Here is an 8,537-nt window from a genome sequence, read left to right on the forward strand (position 1 = left end):
CACCGCCATTAAAATTGAGAAGGACAAAGATGACTACCTCCTTCAAATTGAAGAAGAACCACCGACCGACCAACCTCCTCCTAATGTTCCACGTGTGTATTCACGAGATCGTAGAGTGGACACTCCTTCCTCCCTCCAATACACCTTGCCACAAACTCACCAACCGCCACCATGGCAATTCCAACCCGGTGAGGGGTCCTCCTCGAACCCACCTTCCTATCCTCCCTTACCACCTTCCCTTACCGAGTGGATGGAGAGGATGCACATTACCACGGCAAAGGCCGCTAGTGAGAGGGATGTATTGGGGCGGAAATTGGACCGCATATACTATGATCAATCCACCGGTTCCTACCCGATCTACGACGACTTTTGTAGACGGGACTACGTCCCCTTTGATGCCCCACACCCTTCCTACTTTACTTGGCCCGACGGGAACTACCCTAAGGACGGGAGGATGGTTCACAGAGGTCTTAACCTCCAACCGGACTACTTCTCCGCCCCCATTTTTCCCCCTAGGCCCGAGTATCGACCGGAGGGGCATGACGCCCATTGGGTGGGGGGCATCCGACCCTACTTTGCTAGTGACGTGGGTGCTTCGGGATCCGGTGGGGCCTTTATGGGAGATGATTCTACGGGAGGTGATGGCGGTGTGATGATGATGAGTGGAGACTTCACGGGAGGTCTCATGGGTACCGGCTGTAGTGGAGGTGACCTCACCTTCAACCCCGATGACTTGATTCAAGGCTCCGAGTTTAGTACCGGAGAGAATGATGATGATGATGATATGGACTCCTAGTCCCGAGGGGCCGAGTTGGTGGCCCAATCTCCTCCCTTCTCAATCCAAAATGACAAGTATGATCTCTCCCTTAATCCAAATTCTCTCATTCATGTTTAATTTTTCGCATGCATTTAGTTAGAAATTCACATAGTTGCATTCATCTAGGATTGCATTAGATTTCAAATTTGTAAAATATTGTCACATTTAGTTATTGCATCCATATAGTATAGCTTGCATCGTATTTCAATATTGCATATAGGTTAGACCATGCATTGCATGCTTATTTGAAAACCACTAAAAAAAAAACTGAAAAAATCAAAAATCACCAAAAACATGTATTTCATTTCCGAGTTTCCTCCACACATTTATTTCCATTGGAAATATGTAAATAAATAAGTGTGGGGAGGAAATTCCACCAATTTAAAAATACAAAAACACGTTATTTCTTTTCAAATATTCAAAAATCCAAAAACAAGTTCTTTTATTTCTCCAACTTGCCCTCCCATGTAAATGAATAAGTGTGGGGAGGGCCTAAAAAAACAACATAAAACAAAAACATGCATTTTCATTTTTTTAATTTCCTCCACACATTTATTTCCATTTGGAACTCATGTAAATAAATAAGTGTGGGGAGGAAATTCATATATTCAAAAAACACAAAAATATGTCATCTTAATTTTCAAAAAAACAAAAATACCAAAAATATGTTATTTTTCTTTTCAAAAATTGAAAAAATACAAAAATATGTTCCTTACTTTTCCCTCTTCTCTCCCTAGACTTGTTCCATTGGAGACTTACTCGGGGACGAGTAATGTTTAAGTGTGGGGAGGGAAATATCCACTTTGTGAATATTTGTTTATATTTGTATATACCTTTAAATTTGATAAAAATTCAAAAAAATGCCTAAAAATTGAAAAATTTCAAAAAAATTTACAAAAACATTGCATTGTATATATATGTTGTTTGTTGACTAACTTTCGGCATAGACATCAACCATTTGAGGCAAAAAGGAGACTAGAAGACCGCTTGGTATACACGTTTCTATCTCTTCTCCTTTTCCATTCTCGCTCTTTCTATATTGTTGTATAATATGGAGGAGGACGGGTTTTTGTGCCTTGGATGTTCCTTTGGGGAACTGTTGGATAATTGGTGATTGATGTGCTGTTAGGTTTAGTTGACTTGTTGCACGTTTCTATCCTTGTTATTTTCAATTCTCGCATGCATATGTTCTTGTATATACATGTTTTTCAATTTGAAGTCTCACATCCGTTTGTATATAAATGTTTTGCATGAATATGGTCTAGGAAGGGAACCAAGTACCCCCATGATGAGTTATGCGTCCAATTGTGCCTTTCCCCTCCCCGTGACTCGCACCCGTGACCTCTTAGTTAGCCGAGGGAGGCAGGCTCGACCAATGAGTTTGGACCGACCTTGTGAGACCTAGGGCCGTAGACTAGACCTAAGGCTCGACTTAGCCACTCAAAGATAAGGGCAGAGCCCCCTAGGGCGGGTACATTCATACCCCACCCTCATCTAGGTTTGAGAGTAGGCCTCCTCGCGAGGCGTGTCACATCGAGACGCATAAGTGTGTCATTTTGTCCTTAGACCGTGAAATTGCATTACATTTTGTGCACGTGATATGAAGGAAAATCAGTTTGTATGAACCTCACATAGCCAAATAGCCTTATTTTGTCCCTTCCATTATCTGCCTTTTTGTTTCACCCCCTTTGAGCTTTAGCCTTTCCATTTGGCAAACCCACCAAAATAGCTACATTCCATAACCACCCTTCCTTGATCAAGAATTGGTCGGTTTTGTAGTTGTGTCATAGGAGGTGATCTGGGTCGTAATAGTGGATAGTGTACATATCCACTTGAGTCGAAATTCGGTATGTATTCGACATTGTATATAAATAAGAGGTTTTGAAAAAGAAATGAAAAACAAAATAGAAAAATGAAAAAAAAAAGTCATGAAAAAATCAAAAAAATGAGTAGCTTGTGTTTTATATATTTGTTGTCAAGAAAAGAAAAAGGCAAGAAACACCCCTCCTTATCATTTAAAGGGGTAGAAAAAGCCGTTGCTAAATAAAGGGGCAATTTGATGTTTTTCCAAAATGAGTCGGTTTTACACATTTTTTTGCATGGCTTGGGAAACCGAGCCTTTGTTACGGTGTAGACGTTACCATTTGTTGAAATAAGAGGAGTACTTTTGAGTTTTTCCAATTTGAGTTGGGTTTATGCAATTTTTGCATAGTTTTGGTGATCCATGCTATGTTAGGGCATAGACGTGTCTCATGTGTTGCAATAAGAAATGGGTTACGATGTGTCGGCAATTCTTGACTTGAACTCCACATATCCAAATGGTGCTTGCACCAATCCCGTTTTGACCTACTCCCTAGCCCCGTTACAACCCTTGCTTCATATTGTGTGCACTTTACTTTTGTTTGCATTTCATTGGACATAGGACGATCTTACACATTAGATTGTGGGCATGTTTTCGCTAGTCGAGTTAGGAGAGTGATTTTGGTTACTGCGTGTCACAAAAAAATCACCTTGTTCTTTCATTGAGTGACGAGTGAAAACCGTGAGGATGTCGTTGCCTAGGTCCCCTTAGTCATGGGCCCTTTGGTTGAATCTCGTGTTGGTTCGGTAATTCTCGGCGGACTCTCCTACTTCCCCTTTCCCCGCTCTTGAATGTGTTTCTTGAGCATTGGTCACACGAGGGTTGTTTGAGTCATGCTTAGGGGGTTGGCACCTCCATTGGAACTTCTGAGACGGTACTCCCGACCAAGACCATGTTTTGTTGCTTGAAAATCCGGCCACTTAGATGAGGAAAGTGGACCATTTTGTTAGATGCATTCTATTGCTTGATTACGTGCTTTCATGATAGATGTATCGCAATTTTGTAGCAAGACCCAACTTGCCTTGCAATAGGGCACTCTTCCCTCATGGGTGTCAAATTGCGAGTTGAAGGGGCGTTGAGTGCGCTAATACTCATTCAGATATTATTAGTAGATTGGTTGAGTGATGCTTATATTGTGCATACACCCTTGTTTACCACCATAGTAGTATCTTTTGCATTAATCTTGGACTTACTCGAGGACGAGTAAAGTTTAAGTGTGGGGAGGTTTGATATATGATTTATTTGCACCAAATTTCCCTTTTTCTTTTACGCATTCTGACTCATATCGAGTCGGTTTTATATGCCTTTCCTTGTATTTTGTGCCCAATCCCCGTACCTGTGATTTGGTGTATCCTCTTGCAAGAATCGAATCGAGTATAGAGGAATTGGGGCAAGGAAGGCATTCCAATGCCTTTCCATGAAGAAGAGGTGAAAAATGCTGAGAATTGTGTTCTGCCGGCAGACCGGCAGAACACCCCCCCCCACTTTGCCAAGGAAAAGGAAGAAGGATGCTGAAGGCTGTGTTCTGCCGGTAGGCCGGTCCACCGGCAGAGCACAGCAGGAGGAATTTAATTGGAGTTAGCTGCCGGTAGGCGAACCGGCAGCCGGTCCACCGGCAGAACGCAGCAGCTGACGGATTTTGGGGTTTTCTCCTCTTTTCTCCTCTTTTCTTCTTAATCTTATGAGAGACTATATATACCCCTCCCCTAATCAATTGTAAACATAACCCTAGATCTGAAAACTTTCCCTAATTATTGTAATCTTTCCTTAATCAAGCTTTAATCTTTCCATAATAATTATTAATTAATTAGTGAAATTAGTTAGTATTAGTGAGAATCAATTGTTTACACTTGGTTTGTGATGATTGTATTGGGAGATTTTGGAGGATTTCCTTCATTTATTCAATCAAAGCAATCATCTTTACTTTTGCTGGTACATCTCTTCTCTTATTTACTTTGTTAATCAATTGTTTACATCTTGATTTGTCTTTTATAATTGCTAGAATCATTACTATGTCTTCTCCTTTTGTTGTTTGTTCTTCTCCATTTATTTGTTTCAACAATCTAAACATGAGTGAGTAGTTACCCTTCTAGGGTTTAGGGGGAATCTAAATCGGATTATTGGGCATGATAGGTTGATTGTTTTTAGTCTATGGTGTAGAATTTGTCTTTCTTAGTATTGCATACAAGGTGTTTGATAAATTGTGTAAGTGTGAACTTGTGCCTTTTGTCTTGATTGCTTAATTCCTCCATTAAATGAGAGTGTGTGGTAGTCTTGTTGCATGCTTTAGAATGGGTAGTTGCTCAATGATAGTTGGTAATCACCTTTAAGATAATCAAGAGATTGATTCCCATCCTAGGACAAACCTTCATCATAGACTATTTAAATCGACTTGTTTGCCCATAGTTCATTTAGATAACCCCGAAAACCCTAGCCTTTAATCAATTGAACACATATTTCTTCAATAGTTTGTTTAGTTGCATTAAGTAGTTTAAATCAAACCCCTTTTCTTCATTTTTGACTAGACTAGACTCTTACTTAGACTAAGTAGAAACCCCCTCCATCCTTGTGGTTCGACCCCGATTTAAGCTTAAATTGGGTTAATTTTGTTGGTGGTAAGCAACTTGACCCTATCGTTAAAACTTACACATCATCTATAAATATAAATAGGAGACATCCTTGAAACTTAGGTATTAACCTAAAAATTTTTGATATAAAAGATATGTACTACTTAGTATGTTATATGTCCCACATTGAAAAGTAATGTAACTACGGTGAATATACTATGTATAAATAGGAGTAATTTTTGAAACTTAGGTATCAACCCAAAATCTTTTAACTCTCTTAAGTATTGTCTTATAGAGAGCTCTTAAAAGTTTGTAAAAATTTGTTCTCATCGCCTAATAATCTATAAATGGTTGGTAAAAAGTTTATGAATAATAATAATCTATAAATGGTTGGTAAAAAATTCATTTGTACTATTACTTTCCTTAGAATATGTTATTTGTCGCACATTGAAAATTAATGTAGGTGTGGTGTATACTACGTATAAATAGTAGAATCGACCCACATCGGATTACCATAAGGTGGGGTGATCTTATGATTATAAATAGAAGTAAGAGTTTGTATTATTGTCCCTACAATAATGATTACCAACCTAAATTAATTATCCCGTTGCAACGCACGGGCGTTCAACCTAGTAGACTAATGAAACATAATGCAACCATAGCCTCACGCACCCATAAAATCGTATAAATCTTCATCTTTAACCTCGAGACAACCCGAAACCCAGAAAAAAGAGCATCCCGTGTAGCTCTCGAAAAACACCTTCGAAACCCATCCAAATTACCATTACAATTCACCAAATTTGACATAAATAATTTAGGTAGTGCCCTTGATTGATTCGTGCCTTAAAAAAACGCCCTTGGTAACGTTTTGAGCGTTAAATTGCTCTATACTTTACCTTGCGCAGTTTTCAGAAGTTTCTGACCAACTCTATTTTTCTTCGTTTTTAATCATTTTAAAAGCGTTTTTAGTTTGCTTTCTTGCCAAAGTTGAAAAATTTGTCATTCAAGGATTCCAAAACATCTTTCGGTTTGAAAAATCGGTAAGAATTGAAGTCGTAGTGATCGTTTGAAGTTCGCTGCGCAAAATTGGTTTTACACGTGAAACGTGTTTGTTTAATTCAAAGTTTGATTTCGATTGTTGATTTAAAAACCGTCGTAGACGTACCAAGAAGCTTGCATCCGAGATACATGTAAGCCGAGGGCGCCAAATACTCTCTTTCTCCTTTTTAATTATTATTCTTGTTGCTTTTAATTTAATTATCGTTTTAATTATGCAATTGTAGCGGTAATTAATTTATTGTTGATAATTATGGAGGAGGACGGGTTTTGTAACAACCCGGATTTTCACAAGACTTAATTAAACTAATGGTGGAAAATTAATTAAGTCTAATAAACATTATTGAATAAAATAAGAAAATCCGGATCGCTATGGATCCATAATACAAAGTATTTCGAGACTTATGTCTCATTACAAAGCGTAGAAATTATGTCCAACATTAATTAAAATTTATCCAATTTATAAAATCACTACGGTTTCAGATTAAACTTCTCAATCACTCCCCTTGGTCATATCCTCATCTTGGATTCCTGAAAAGAAATATAGCAACAACACGCTGAGCATGAGCAACCTAACCGTTCTATTAACATCCCTAATAATTCAAAAGCAGGCATGCGAATTAGATCAATGATGCGTAAACAAGAGTCACATAATACACATAACACATAAATCTCATATTCTAGTTTGTTTAATCATGTGGGTGAATAGAACAGTAATAAAATAAAACCTTGTGGTAGCCATTTGATTTTGAAAATCACTTTTCACATAAGCATTCAATATACACACGAGTCATGGCTCCGTAGTGTATAACTATACATGCCCGGCTTGCATCTCACCTGACATATACAATTATCCACCATACTCGTGGACCATGCCAATCCTAAGATGGTTTACATCTCACACCAGAGGGCTTGGCAGAGCCGGACTCCGTAGTATAAATCAACTTACTTATCTGATAGCATAAAGGAGTGAACTGCAAGTGACCCGATAGTCCACAAGTCACGGCACCTCGCACACCTGGCCATAAAGATCGCGAATGTGCACACTAGCATCAAGCATAGTGCTGGTGATATCTAAAGAAAGTACGAGACTGATCAAGTCTCTGTCTATGAATGGCCAAACACTCGCTACTCTCAGAACACCAGCGACTGTACCCGGCCTATCCGGCGCTACATCATGTGTCCTTCGTACGCCGATCGACACTTCTCATTAGACAACTCCATCAAGAAGTTGGCTGTTCTATACTCGAAGTCCTCATAAAGAACACCTCTTGAGCTATCCCGTATACTAAGACTCCTAAGTATCATTATAGCACAGTCGCCCATGTTACTACACATAACTATCACATTTCATTTCTTACCTCGTGTGACGGTGTCACGATACGGATCTTTAGAATCTTAAAGTTCATTATCATCCATAAAGGATATTTATTCTAACATTTCATAATTATAATCATTATAATATTGAGAATGACATATATAACATAAATAGAATACAGATTATAATAGCCATATAAAATTAACAATTCAACAACAAAGCATCAAATAAAAATAAACATGTCATGGCATAAAATATTAAACATTGTATTTCAATATTTCACTCTATGGCCATTAATATCATTTGAACTTAACAAATATGAAAAATGCATAATACTTAATGAACATATAAAATGTATAGTAAACGATAATGTAAATTGTGATTTAGATACTTATCATGTTAATGCGCAAATTATAAAGTGTGTCATAAATAATTGAATTATTAACTCATTTAACAAGTAAGTTAGTCAATACGTATTATTACAAGATATAAATAAATTTATTGGTCTAATGTTTCTAATTCATTTTTAATATTAAACAAACTTATGGAACCCAAATTTAAACATAATCAATATAATTAGCATATCAAGTTTTGTAAGATTAAGGAGGTCAAGAGAAAGATTAGGTTACATCTTTTGGAATGTGATGAAGTGAGCAATTAATATAAAGTATGGAATGACAATAACCCTAAGCTTGAATCGAAGAATTATTAACCCAATTCTTCTTCCTTTTCTCCTTTTTGTTACTAGTAGAAATAGTAGTAAAAGTAATACTAGAAGTTTTAGAGATGTTTTCTGAGAGATAGTAGTAGAAGTAATAGTAGAAGTTTAGAGATTTTTAGAGAGGTAGTAGTAGAAGTAATACTAGAAGTTTAGGAATTTTTAGAGAGATATGGTTTTTGCATTGAATCTAAAGCATA

At 37.5% G+C, this 8,537-nt stretch overlaps 1 long non-coding RNA gene across 1 annotated transcript; it reads right to left on the reverse strand.

The window, feature by feature from the left end:
- Positions 1–6,602: 6,602 nt before the first annotated feature.
- LOC141598324 (uncharacterized) lies at positions 6,603–8,537 on the reverse strand. The gene is made up of 2 exons (XR_012523420.1): positions 8,249–8,537; positions 6,603–6,832 (listed from the first exon to the last, which is right to left on the reverse strand). It is a non-coding gene; the product is annotated as an uncharacterized LOC141598324 (long non-coding RNA).

The sequence above is a fragment of the Silene latifolia genome, chromosome 9 (genome assembly GCF_048544455.1).
Source record: "Silene latifolia isolate original U9 population chromosome 9, ASM4854445v1, whole genome shotgun sequence".
Taxonomy (NCBI): domain Eukaryota; kingdom Viridiplantae; phylum Streptophyta; class Magnoliopsida; order Caryophyllales; family Caryophyllaceae; genus Silene; species Silene latifolia.